The sequence below is a fragment of the Rutidosis leptorrhynchoides genome, chromosome 3 (genome assembly GCF_046630445.1).
Source record: "Rutidosis leptorrhynchoides isolate AG116_Rl617_1_P2 chromosome 3, CSIRO_AGI_Rlap_v1, whole genome shotgun sequence".
Lineage (NCBI taxonomy): Eukaryota > Viridiplantae > Streptophyta > Magnoliopsida > Asterales > Asteraceae > Rutidosis > Rutidosis leptorrhynchoides.
In genome coordinates, this window is record NC_092335.1 from 205,643,002 (window position 1) to 205,656,690 (window position 13,689).

At 34.8% G+C, this 13,689-nt stretch overlaps 1 non-coding gene across 1 annotated transcript; it reads right to left on the reverse strand.

Moving 5' to 3' along the window:
• Positions 1 to 12,447: 12,447 nt before the first annotated feature.
• Positions 12,448 to 12,554, reverse strand: LOC139903036 (small nucleolar RNA R71). Its single transcript, XR_011777884.1, has one exon. It is a non-coding gene; the product is annotated as a small nucleolar RNA R71 (small nucleolar RNA).
• Positions 12,555 to 13,689: the final 1,135 nt, after the last annotated feature.

Genomic DNA, 13,689 nt, shown 5'->3' on the forward strand with positions numbered 1-13,689 from the left:
GGATAACCTTTCATAAGGTATTTACGGGTTTTGATGCAAAAAATTGATGTTGAGCTTGGAACCACTCTTGTCGCCTTGAATGACTAGAGTCTCTCCATTTCCCAACGGAATGTTAACGGTCTTATCAAAACACAAGATTGCAGCATGTAATGGACGTAACCAATCCATCTCAACTACAACATCAAAACTTCCTAGCTCGACGGGCAAAAGATCTATCTTAAATTCTTGGTCGGCTAGTTTCAAATTACAGTTTTTATAGATTTTATCGACTTTCATGATCTTTCCATTGGCTACTTCTACTAATCGTTTAGTTTCTAAGGGTTGAGGCTTTTCAGTGAATAAGGTGCAAAATTCACTAGACACTTTACTCTTATCCGCACCCGTATCGAATAAAATAGTTGCGTAACAATTATTGACAAGATACGTACCCGTGATCACCTCATCTTCCTCTCGGGCTTCAGCAGTAGTAATAACAAATGCACGCCCCTTTGCAGCAATAGTATTGGCTCCAATAGCGGGAGTATCTTTCTTTTTAGGGCAATTTGGACTAATGTGTCCCTTTTTCCCACAAGTGTAACAAGTAGGAGGAGCTTTGGCAGGAACCACAGCTTTATCCTTCAGAGGAGTCTTACAAGTTTTAGCTACATGTCCCACTTTTTACACAAAGAACAAGTAGCAGTACACCGCCATGGGTGGTGCCTTTCACAACGAACATAAAAAGGATAGGTACCTTTATAATTCATCCTTGTACTATCCGCAGGCTTCTTACTAACATTTTGAGTCGAACCTTGAGATGGTTCAAATTTCCTCTTACCTTCACTACTCTTAGTATCAATTTGCTTACTAGCCAAAGCTCTTCTTCTTTTGGCCATCATCAGATTTTGAGCCATGAGGATCACAGCATCAAGGGTAACCTTCTCAGCAGCGATAACATTTCCCTGTACATCCTCAGGGAGACCTTCAATATACCTTTCGATCTTTCTCGGCTCGGTAGGAAACATCTCGGGGCACAAGGTAGAAAGCTCCAGAAAACGGTTAGTGTAGTTCTCAATGTCGGCACCCTTAACTTTGAGTTCTTAGAACTTAGCTTCAAGCTTTTGAACGTGACTTCTAGGACAAAACTTGTTAACCATCATGCTTTTAAGTTCATCCTATGGAGTTGCATTAGCATTATCGATTCCTACGGACTTAGCATGAGTGGTCCACCAAGTCATAGTATTGCCAGCTAATGAACTAGTGGCATATTTAACTCGGTCAATGTCCCCGCAGTTGCAGACACGGAAGATGGACTCTAGTTTCTCGAACCATCGGACTAGTTCCACGTCCTCTTCACTTCCCTTGAAAGTGGGAGGGTTACAGTTCGTAAAGTCCTTGTAAGAACAAGGTTTCGGTTGATTGTAGGCATGATTAGGTTGGACGTTGCCTTAGGCGGCAACAAGTAACTGTTGAAATTGCTCAGTGGTCAACACAAAGTTGTTAACGGTAGGTGCAGCTGGACGAACCATGATGTCACTACATAAAAGTGAACATAAGTTTGGTAAGTTGACAAGTTATAAGTTTGAGCAATTACAAGTATGAATAAAATAAAGTATTGATATCACATGATATAAATGAAACACTTTATATTATTAGGAACGAGGCATTAAATAAGCCTTTATTACACGAGTTGGAAATAGGGAATAGTTTAGGCAAAGCCTTTACATAGATAAGAAATTGGAAAAATAAACTAGGATATATTAAGATTGAAGTAATCTTCATATTTCTTCTTCTCTTCCTCAACCTTCTTCATAAACTTCTCAACTTTCTCGTTCTTCGCCTTTTGTTTCTCATGCAGGAACTCGAGATTATCATAGAGATTAGTAACCCTACTATTGACTACATTGCATTCGTAGTCTCTTAGAGTAAGTTGGTGTTTCACACGGTTTTCCTCCACCTTCAATCTAGAGTCGACATTTTCTTTCAAATGAGCGAGAGATTGCTTCCCCCATCGGGTATTTCTTTCACTTTCATACTTCACCAATTTTATCTCTTTCTTTAACTCAGCATTTTCCTCTAAAAGTTTCTTGATCACTAGGTCTTTTTCATCAATTCGAGCCTCGAACCTTGCAACATGGCGAAGCAAACCATCAAAGTTCTTCTCGGTAGTTGTTCGCAGATTCATGATTTCACACATAGCGTTATGGTTATCGTAAGAAGGAGATTGGGCTCTTTTCTTAGACGGGTCATCTTCTTTAAAATCAGTAGGGCGTTTCCCCTTGCCTTCAGTTCTCGGGGTTGAGTAGTATTCGGGAGAGTTAGGTAAAGTATCCGGACTATAGTTTGGTAAGGGAGGACCACCAAAGCCATAAGGTGGGCTTTGGACTGGTCTTTCAGTGGAAGAGTATCCAGTACCTACTTCGATGGTAGGTTTAAAGCGAGCCATTTCTTCAGATGATTTGAAGAGAGTCATTTTGTTTGGTTGATTAACGCTTGAGCTTGACATCCTAACATTAGTAAAGAGACTTTGATTAGCATTTTAAGCCAAGATTATCAAAGTAAGGTTGTTAAGATTATAAGGCAATCCTAAATGCTTTAAGGGGGTGTTTGGGTTAGCGATTAGAAAATTAATTATGCGTTTTACATAATCATAATCAGATAATCAGCTGTATTAAAACGTAATTTTAGAAAATGGTGTTTGGATTTGATAATGCTGTTTGATATCGTAATAATCTAATAATCAGATTTTAAAGTGTTTGGATAAATCAGATTATTTGATAAGTTAATATGTAAAATTACCAAAAAGGATATTGTTATAAAATAACAAATTATATAAATCTAAGACGTAATATTATATAAATAAAACTTATGTTTATAAACATACTCTTTATTATACGAGCAAGCGATGTTTTAAAAACTCGGAATCATCATCATAATAGAACAAAAAGTAAAACAATTTCATAATACAACAACAATGTCATACATAAAGCAAAAAGCAACATATTGGAGAGAGCTAGCGTACTGCGTATATACATAGTAGGATCATAAATATGTATATAGGGTAGAAAAGTAACCGCATGAAAAGGATAAAGAGTACAATATTAATTTTTTATAAGGCTATAATGGTAAAGTAAATGGACGAATCTTCTTTTGGATAATCACGTTTTTGGTGCAGTAACCCCTCACTTACTTTTCAATTTCCACGATTTGAAGCCCTAAAAACGCAAATAATCAGTTTTTGCTATTTTTTTGCCAAACATTAAAATTAGATTATTTGTGATTTCAAAATGCAATAATCAAAAAATAAAGATCTAATCGATCCCCCAAACACCCCCTAAATGGACGAATCTTCTTTTGGATAATCACGTTTTTGGTGCAGTAATCCCTCACTAACTTTTCAATTTCCACGATTTGAAGCCCTAAAAACGCAAATAATCAGTTTTTGCTATTTTTTTGCCAAACATTAAAATTAGATTATTTGTGATTTCAAAACGCAATAATCAAAAAATAAAGATCTAATCGCTCCCCCAAACACCCCCTAAGTCTAAGGCAAGAAATTTTATAGTTTCCTAGATTGCTAAGGCACCCTAGCTAGCAAGTAATGCACACATAAATATGCAATCATGGTTCTCTATAACAGCCTGGTTATGCTCTGAAACCAATCTATCACACCCCCAGTTAGGGCCTGGGTGAAATGTGACTTAATATCAAATAAACCAACATATTATAATATACGAGAACAATACTATTTGATAAAAACAAACTTTATTGAGTACGCAGCGGAAAATAGAAAGTCGTTACAAGAATTGAAATTATAATAAAGTAAATGTTTCAAATGCAAGAATAATAAATGCGATAGTTCTTGATCCTAAGTCCAAGTAGCATCACATAAGCAGTAGGTAAATAAACTTGATCAATCAGCACCTGAGACAAAACACGCTAAAGTATCAACCAAAAATGGTTGAGTGAAATCATAGGTTTAACAATATGTTTGACCGTTGTTTTAGACCACAATTTTTTTTGTTTATAAAGTTGATCTCGCAGATCAAAAAGTTATGCCAGTTCGTGATATTTAGACTAAACGTTTAAAGTTTGCCCCAATGACAAGTTGTTCTGTCCTTGTTAGTTTAATTTCATTATTAAGTAATACAAAGACTTAGTCAAATGTATCGGGGATGTCACTCCCGATAGGCCTACCCCCAATAATTAAGAATGAATTTAACGAGAAATTAAAAATATCACTGTAGGGACTTAGCAGGACATAGCCAGGTATAGCATAGTTTAACAGTTGGTACTTGTGTCTAAATTGTGAATAGTAAAAGTAGCATGTGTCTCACCCCAAAAAGTTAAATAAGTTATGTACAATATAAAGTGGGGCTATGAAGTTCACCTTAGTAAGTGAGAGAGAGTTTGTTATTCCTCGAAATAGAAGAGTTGGATGAATGTGAGCAAAAAGTCAACCTAATGACATTTAAGAATAGTTAAATGTTTTGCCCAAGTTTAAGTTAAGTATGCAAGTGTAGTTTGTTTTACTAAATTCCCATTTTTAGTAAGTTTCCACTTTTAGTAAGTTAGTGTTGAACACTAGTGAGTTATCCTTAATAAGTCTATCACTTATTAAGTGTGTAAGGGAGTGTATGATCACCATAGTCGGGTTTGACTTTGTGCACCATAACCAAACATCTATTCCACCACCGAGTCACCATAATGATCTATTGTTACCGGTTAGCCTAGGATTTCTTGACCAAAATCTAAGTTTGGCATTCGAAATCCACAAGCGTCCCATAGTGGTACCAAGGATCACCCTGGGCCTAAAGTAGCATTGACGTTCGAGTAATCCTCACGTTATCGTGAATGGCTATTGTAATCGTGGTTAAAAATTTTATATTATATGTATTATAATATAAGTAGTATATTATATGTTTTAGTAATAGTGTAAGTGTTAAGTAGTAGTATAAGTAGTATTAGGGTTATAATTAATTAGAGTAGTTAAGTTTTAATAATAAATAAATGATTAGGGTTTAAGTAACAAATGTTTAATAGTATTAAAGTAGTATTAGGTTTAGGGTTTAGTAAAGTAATGATTAGGTAATGATTATTAGGGTTTAATAAATTAGGGTTAGGTTGATTAGGGTTTTAAGTATTTAATATGTATATATGTATATGTATCGTGTATATGTATATATATAGTTTTTTTATATATGTGTCGATGTATATATATATATATATATTTTTTTTCTCTTTTTACATATATGTATGGTGTATCTATATTTAGTATGTTTATATCTTGTTACCTTTTTAAACACTAACAAAATCTTTAACAAATCTCTAGGGTTTTGAAGATCTAACAAAAAACTTTTTTTTTTAATTTCTGCCATATACATATATATATATATATATATATATATATATATATATATATATATATATATATATATATATATATATATATATATATATATATATATATATATATATATATATATATATATATATATATATATATATATATATATATATATATATATATATATATATATATATATATGCATGCATGTACCTATATATAGTATGTATATATTTTGTTACCACCTTTAAACATTAACATAATCTTGGTTAATCTTTAGTGTTTTTAAGATGTAACATTTTTTTTTTAAATATGTATGTATATGTCATGTATGTATATGTATACATATGTTAGATTTATTTTTACAACATAATCATGAATGATTAAGATCAAGAACAAGACATGAATCAAAACAAGAATTGAATGAGCAAATTAAATAGTTAGGTTTATAGTTTTTATACCTTAAAGATGGATGAAGATTAACAAGATAAGATGAAGATGACTTGAAGATGAAGATCAAAAGCACTTTGTAAATCAAGAACACCTTGAAGATCACGAAGAACACGATGAAAATCTCTTGAAGATTACTTGAATAAGGTGGTGGTGTGGTGGTGGTTTCTTGGCCGAATTCCAAGAGAGGGAGAGAGGGAGAGATTGATTTTTGGGAGAGGATTATTAGAATGATTTGGTACATGAAAAGCATTAGCCTAGGTCTCTAATTATAGGTGAGGTTAGAAAGATCTAGAATTAAGGTTTAGTTAGGAGTACTTAGGGAACAAGTTAGGGTTTAATAAGGAGGTGATGGTGGCCGATTTTGGGAGGGTAAAAGGGTAATTTTACCCCTTAAATTTTCGACCAAAGGGTTTAGGGTTAGGGTTGGAACTTTTTCATTTTAGTCCTTGTACTTTTGTTTGGTTAAAATGGCTCCTTTAATGTTCTAGTTTTATTGTTTTAAATGATACAAGTTATTGAGTATTACATTTTGTTCACGAAAGTTAATTAGATTATTATTTACATCTTTTATTAACTTGTCAATTATTGTACAAAGTTAATTAATATGTTTTATAATTCTTATTACTTAACAATTATTGATTAAAGTTTAATTATTAAGTTGTAATTATATTGTTTGGGAATTTAATATTGGAAAAATATAGAATGGAAAAATGAGGGTCGTTATATTATCATCCCGCCAACTTTTATCCTTACCTCATCCGCATGTGGGGGTTATAGTACTCTCCTCGATGCCTCTAATGTAATCATATGTTTCCTGTTGTGCCTTTGTAAAAGTTGGTGGAACATCTCTTCTAAAACGCCGCACAAGCGTTGGATGTCTTTGTGGATTGATGGCATGCAAAAAACCAGAGATTTATTGATCCTCATTCAAACTTGGTATCTTTTGGCATTCATAGATATATCGTGTAAGTAGCGCATTTAAAGTTTCTTTATTGCCCTGATTAATGTCATGGCACTCGATATGCGTCTTCTTTTGTGGTAAAAGATTCTGAAACTGCAATAAAAATTTATCGCAAAGATCGATAAAACCGATAATACTGCGGGCTTGCAAGCTATGGAACCACTCCCTTGCTGACCCTTGCAGGACCATGGGAAATACTCGAAATACAAACGGTTTATCCCAATTATAAGTGCTTACAAATCCCTCAAACCTCTGCAAAAAATACAGTGGGTCAGTTAAGCCAGAATAAACTCCCAATGTTGCAGGCACAATGAGCGGTGTAACAATTGGATAATCAGAAAAATGCTGGAAAAACTTGTCTGCAGCAGTAGTAATCTCAGTTTCCTTTTTTGTGCGGGTATCAGTATTCTCCGCACAAAACTTAGTTATCATATCTTGCAAAAAATTCGGTTGCTCAAACATATATTGCATTGATTTAGGTACAATGCTTTTAAAAGCATCCGCTAAGAAATTTTGAGCATTCTCTCTGCGCACGGCATCAGAAGATTCACCCTCATCCCTATGACGGGGAAAAGGTGTTGGCGGTCTCCTACGCGTAACATGTGGAATCTTTCCAAGCTCTTCCGCGCTGTCTGAGTCATAGAATACTCGCTTTCATCTCTTGGAGTTTTCGCAAACTTTGAATATTAAATGTAGTTGAGAACAATGCATTGTTCTGCGTCATCACTATCACTATGTTCAACAACTAAGCGATCAACATGTGATCCTGAATCATTCAATGGCCATATATAAGTACGCGGTACATGAGTTTCACGACCTTGCTTAGCATTTTTTTGGCTTGCTCGGTAGCAGTGTCAAAAACCTTATCCACTTTCAAACTTGTTTTTCCAGCCAAAATTCTGAGGCGTTTGCCTTCTGCAGTAGTTTCGTCGCGGACCTTTTGCAAATTTATGCGCGCGACCAACTTATCAGCAGCAGCCTTTAATTACGATTCAGCACCAGTAACATTGGCAGTAGACGCTTTGGTAAGCGGTTCATGAACCAAATTACTCGCATTAGCATTAACATTTGCCTGAAAGTTAACTGGCAAGGCATTCTGCGAATCATCATGCAGCACATTAGTATTCACAGAGCTGTTTGCTTGCTTCGCATTAGTTTTCATGGCAAATGATCGAGTAAGCTGGTACACCTTAGCAACTTACCTTCAGATCATCAAAATAATACACGATTAAAATTAAACAAGCAATTTTACTGTTCGATAGCACGAATCGAAAAAACTTCGAGTTTAATTTTGAATGTGTCCCACGGATGGCGTCAATTGATCAATCTATATTAAAGCTACTTAATTAAGGATTGAGTGCAATAAGATTATAAGGGTAAAATGGGATGTTGATGATTGTTTTCGGCCCCGATGATCGTCTTTCACTTTAGCAATCGAGTGATCAACCACCCCGACCCGGTCTTAATTATTGATTAGCATAATTCACCTTAACACAATGTAAAAATTCCTTGGGCAAAGTCACAAGTGAAAATTACAAAGGCCAGAGCAAATGGCAGAGAATCAACAACCTATAAATGAGAGGTCAAGCTCCCTATTTATAGTTTTTAGAATATTCGCGGTGTGCGGATTAACTATCATCCGCATCAACTTAGCGAAAGGAATCTGCAATCTTTATTAATGCGCAATCTAATCCACGAACTTAACTTTCAGCGGATCTTCCAGATCCTTTAAGCATACTTCACGTAACTTATGTTTTCAGCCTTTAGCATTTAAAATATACATATACAATGCTATGTATATGATCATTCAGTGTGCACGTAAGAAGTTTATATGCTTGGTGACTACACTAGCATGGTCTAGGACCAACAATGTACTATGGGTCTAGTTATATGTTTCACTACGAAAGAGTCCTCAGTCAAAATCCAAGGCTCGGTGGACTTACTACAACTGGTGTGCCTCAGTCAAACTTACGTTGTATCCGATAGACTTCTCTTACCAAGGGATGACACGGATAGTGTACTCTAAATTGGAGTTCACGACTTCCCAACAACAGAGCCGATAACTACGTTCTATTAGTTGAAAAAGCGATTGAGTTTAAAGCATAATCGGAAAGCATCTTGATAACATACACAAACTATAATATTATTTCGGCATTATAATTGACTACATCATAGCATACACTAAAGATAACTACTCGCTAATCATGGTAATATCACAAATCATAATAATGGAAGATATTATATAAAGACAAAAGATAGAAGTACCAGTAGATTAAATGAGTTTCGAATACAAAAGTGACAACTTCAAACTCTAGACCGCTCTTAATACAATCTCCGGCGTTCTTCTCCGGGTAGTAGATTTTCCGCACGGAGTTGAAGACCTTGAAAGTATGACTAATATTGTAGAAAGAGAGAGAGAGAGAGAGAGAGAGAGAGAGAGAGAGAGAGAGAGAGAGAGAGAAGTCTAATAACTTTGTAGGGGCCTTCCCAGTCGGGTCTCAAATTTCCAGTGTCTTCGATCCTACTTGCTTGGTTATCGCGTCAAACAAGATCGCCAACATCGTATGTAATGAGTCTGACCAGCCTGTCGTAATACCTCGTGATTCGTTGTTTGTTAATGGCTTTGCGTGTGTCAGCCATCTCCCTGCGTTCTTCCAGCAAGTCGAGGTTTCGCAGAACCTAGTCTCGATTTCCTTAACCAGGTGAGATTTAAAGTGTACTTTGGTTAGCCTAGGACTTGATATTGCTCTAATTATACACGTTTTATCTCGTAATATCTTCCTCATTTCATTCAGTTTTGAGGATCATTGGGCCCAAAAGTTGTTTATTTGTGCTAAAGTGTCGGTTCAAGGCTTAAAGCTCAAATTGGTATAAAATTGACCAAAACCTAGCATATTTACTGAACCAAAGTGCATGGCATGATCCAAAGTGAAAATGGATTGCAAAATGGGCAATTCCAAGTGAAAAATGATGATTTTGGAAGTGCAGTTCAGTGGTGCAGCACACCAGACTCCAAAGGCGGCGCACCTTAACAATAAAAAGCCAAAATTCAAATTCAGAACTTGAAGATCAGAATTGCATAAGGTGCGGCGTACCAGAGTCCTACGTTATAGGCAGGTGCGTCGCACCAGAGTCCCATGTTATAAGGTGCGGCGCACCTCCTCTAGGTGTGGCGCACCTCGCTGTTTTTAGGTAGATTTTTTGGGAAGTATAAAAGGAAAGAGGAGAGGGTTTTCAAGGGAGCTGCAGTTTTTAGCATGATTTTTCATCCCAATACCCTAATTTCATCATAAAAAGGAGATTAAGGCTAGTTTGGAAGATCAAGCAAAAGCTCAAGCAATCTTATCATTAGATCTATCTAGTTTTGTCATTTAGGTTGTAATCTCCACCTTTATTTCTCTAGTTTTGAATTAAATACTTGTAATAACTTGATATGATGTTTATTTGTGTTTCAATGCTTATGATTAGTGTAATCTTAGCCATGCTTGGCTAATTTGATTGTGTTTGCTTATCTATGAATCTCTAATGCAAGGATTTACCCTAAATTAATTGGATGAAGTTGTTTGAATGAAATACATGAACAAGTCTTATTGTGTTAGCTATAGATCCATTGTTATGCATTTGTTTTAGGCTTTACTTTGATTACATAGATTGTGTAGCTCTCTTAGTGATTTGAGAAGTGAATCAATTTGTGCTTCAATACTTATAGTGATCTAGACAACTAGATTAAGGATTTCAAGTGATTGTGCTCCTGATTTAAGTTAGTTTTCAATTGGCCTTTAGTCAACATAGTGGTGTTCGATTATCTTAAGTGATTTTGATAGTTGAAGGGTTCTAAGTGATTTCAACCCAAGCATAATATCAATGACCAATCATGCTTAACTAGATCTTAGAATGCAATGCTTATGTGAGTTTGCAAAGTGTAATTTGATTAAGGTTTGGTAGTGATGCTAAACATTTAATAGTTCAACAGCTAATGCGATAGCAATTTGGGTAAAATATGGCAATCCAAGCATAGAGAGGATTAGGTAAGTGAACGCTACTTAGTTAATTGATTTAGTTCTTAATATTTAGGTACATGTTACTAGTTTTAATTGTTAAGTTTAAGTTTGTTTACTTGTACACGTCTTAGTTGTTAATTAAAATCAATCAAAACCCCCCAATCAAACAAACCATAGGACAATTAATACAGTAAAACCTCAATAATTCAATACTCGATAAATTAATAACCTCGATAAAATTAATCATTTGTCCGGTCCCAACTTGGGACTAGTACAAAATTAGACTTCAATCGATAAAATGATAAGATAATAATTTTTTTGAAATTCTAGTGTAAATATATTGGTCCCAGCGAAACTATAAATTAATAATTACTAAAATATTCCAAAATTTTAGCATTTTTTAGTAGAAAATTAATCTATAGTGATCGATCTAGATGTGATTTTAAAATTCATCAACAGTATATAGTGATCAATCTAGATCTATGTACATTGAATTTGACAAGTTTATTAATGTGTGAATGTACGTACATGAGAATTTTGAAGGTCCATGTTTATGTTTTATTAAAATAGGTAAAGTAAACGGACATGGTAATTTCGAATGTCTATGCATTATTTTGATAGTTGCTCATTAATATAAGCCAATGTTTTAAATTAATAATTTATTAATTTATCGATATAATAATATCTCGCTAAATTAATAAAATATCCTGGTCCTAACATTATTAATTTATAGAGGTTTTTACTGTAGTTTCAATTATTCGACTTACACCGCTCTCTTGGGACGAACTTGAAACGAATACTTACATAAAAAGTGTTATAATAACAATCGGGTTTTTAAGTGATTTTTATTTGTGTGTGCTTATTTGTAGTGTTTGAATCTTGTATAAAATTTGAGGGTGATTGATGTATTGTTCCACACGCATCACACTTTCTTGGCGCCGCTGTCGGGGAGCGGTTAGCTTGTTGAATATTTGGTTTAAGCTTTTAATTGTTCGATCCTTTTGTAAGAATTTATCCTTGTAAAAGTTACTTTTCTTATTTTATATATTATTTGTGTTTGGAAAACCATTTATGTTTGTGTTGTGATTGAAGAATAGGTACTTTGGTGTATGAAAAGGAAATCCCAAAAGGATCAACAGTTTGCACATCTATTTTCCGATCCGGAGAAACATGTACACGGGGTTTACAAGCGTAGAGAAGAAAGGGTATTTAGAAATTTTTTTGAGGTTTTTCCATTTTGTTTAGAAGAGATAGATCCTAACGGTCAACCAATTCACAACAAAGAGGGTAATCCAATTGGTCATGGTCTACCGATTAATCAAGAGCAACAAAATGATCCAAATGACACAATGATGTGGAATGCTAGATTGGTGGCACCTACAGTGGTCCCACCGGCTATTACAAAACCACCAATTGGAGCCGATAATTAGAAGATTGAGGGAAACTTCTTCACAATGATCAAAGATATGTTCTTCCATGGGTTAATAGAAGAAAATCCTTTCGAACACATTCAACACTTTAACGATATTTGTGATATCTACAAGACCAAAGATGTTACCGATGACACTTTTAAGTTAAGGGCATTCCCCTTTACACTTCAAGGAGATGTGAAAGCTTGGTTGAGGAATTTACTACATGATTCTGTTAGGACTTTTCAAGATTTAAGTGATGCGTTTATCAATCACTTCTTTCCACCATCAAAGGTGGAACAACTAAGAGTGAAAATTAATGGATTCCCTCAATGGGGTGATGAGTCTTTGTATGATGCATGGGTACGTTTCAAGAAGATGCTAAGAGCTTGCCCACCACATTGTTTTACTAAGGAAGAGTACATCAACACATTCTACCGGGGTACTAATGCTTTGACTAGACAATATCTTGATTCCTCCTCGGGTTGAGTGTTTATGTATAAATCACCAAATACGGCCGAAGTTTTGTAAGAAGACATCTCGGTTAATACATACGAATGGGCACCTTCACCTCGAGACTTGGCAAGTAAAAGTGTAGCACAAGTAGAGAGTGATAATGGGCAAGTCACACTTGCAAGCTTGAACAATCAATTTCAAATGTATGGGAAAGAGTTGAAAAAGCTACAACAATTGATAGTTGCTATGAAAGTCGGTTATCAACGATGCGAGGGCCCACATCTCATGAAGAATTGTCCCCAAATTAATAAATGCAACCATATTGATCTGGATGACATTCCCATGAATTCGGATGCGCATGTCAACTACGTGAGTAACCAAAACTATCAACGGAGTGGAACATCAAACCAAGGCTACTACAATCCTAACCAAAAGCAAGTCTCATTCAACAATCAAACCAATACACCATCTGGATTTACCAATCAAAAACGAAACCAAAGTTACAACAACAACTATAACCAAAACCGAAACAACAACTTCCAATACCAATGAAATGTCCCGTTCTTATTGATTAAAAATGTTCCATATTAATTGATTTCGTTGCGAGGTTTTGACCTCTATATGAGACATTTTTCAAAGACTGCATTCATTTTTAAAACAAACCATAACCTTTATTTCATAGATAAAGGTTTTAAAAAGCTTTACGTAGATTATCAAATAATGATAATCTAAAATATCCTGTTTACACGCGACCATTACATAATGGTTTACAATACAAATATGTTACAACAAAATAAGTTTCTTGAATGCAGTTTTTACACAATATCATACAAGCATGGACTCCAAATCTCGTCCTTATTTAAGTATGCGACAGCGGAAGCTCTTAATAATCACCTGAGAATAAACATGCTTAAAACGTCAACAAAAATGTTGGTGAGTTATAGGTTTAACCTATATATATCAAATCATAATAATAGACCACAAGATTTCATATTTCAATACACATCCCATACATAGAGATAAAAATCATTCATATGGTGAACACCTGGTAACCGAAATTAACAAGATGCATATATAAGAATATCC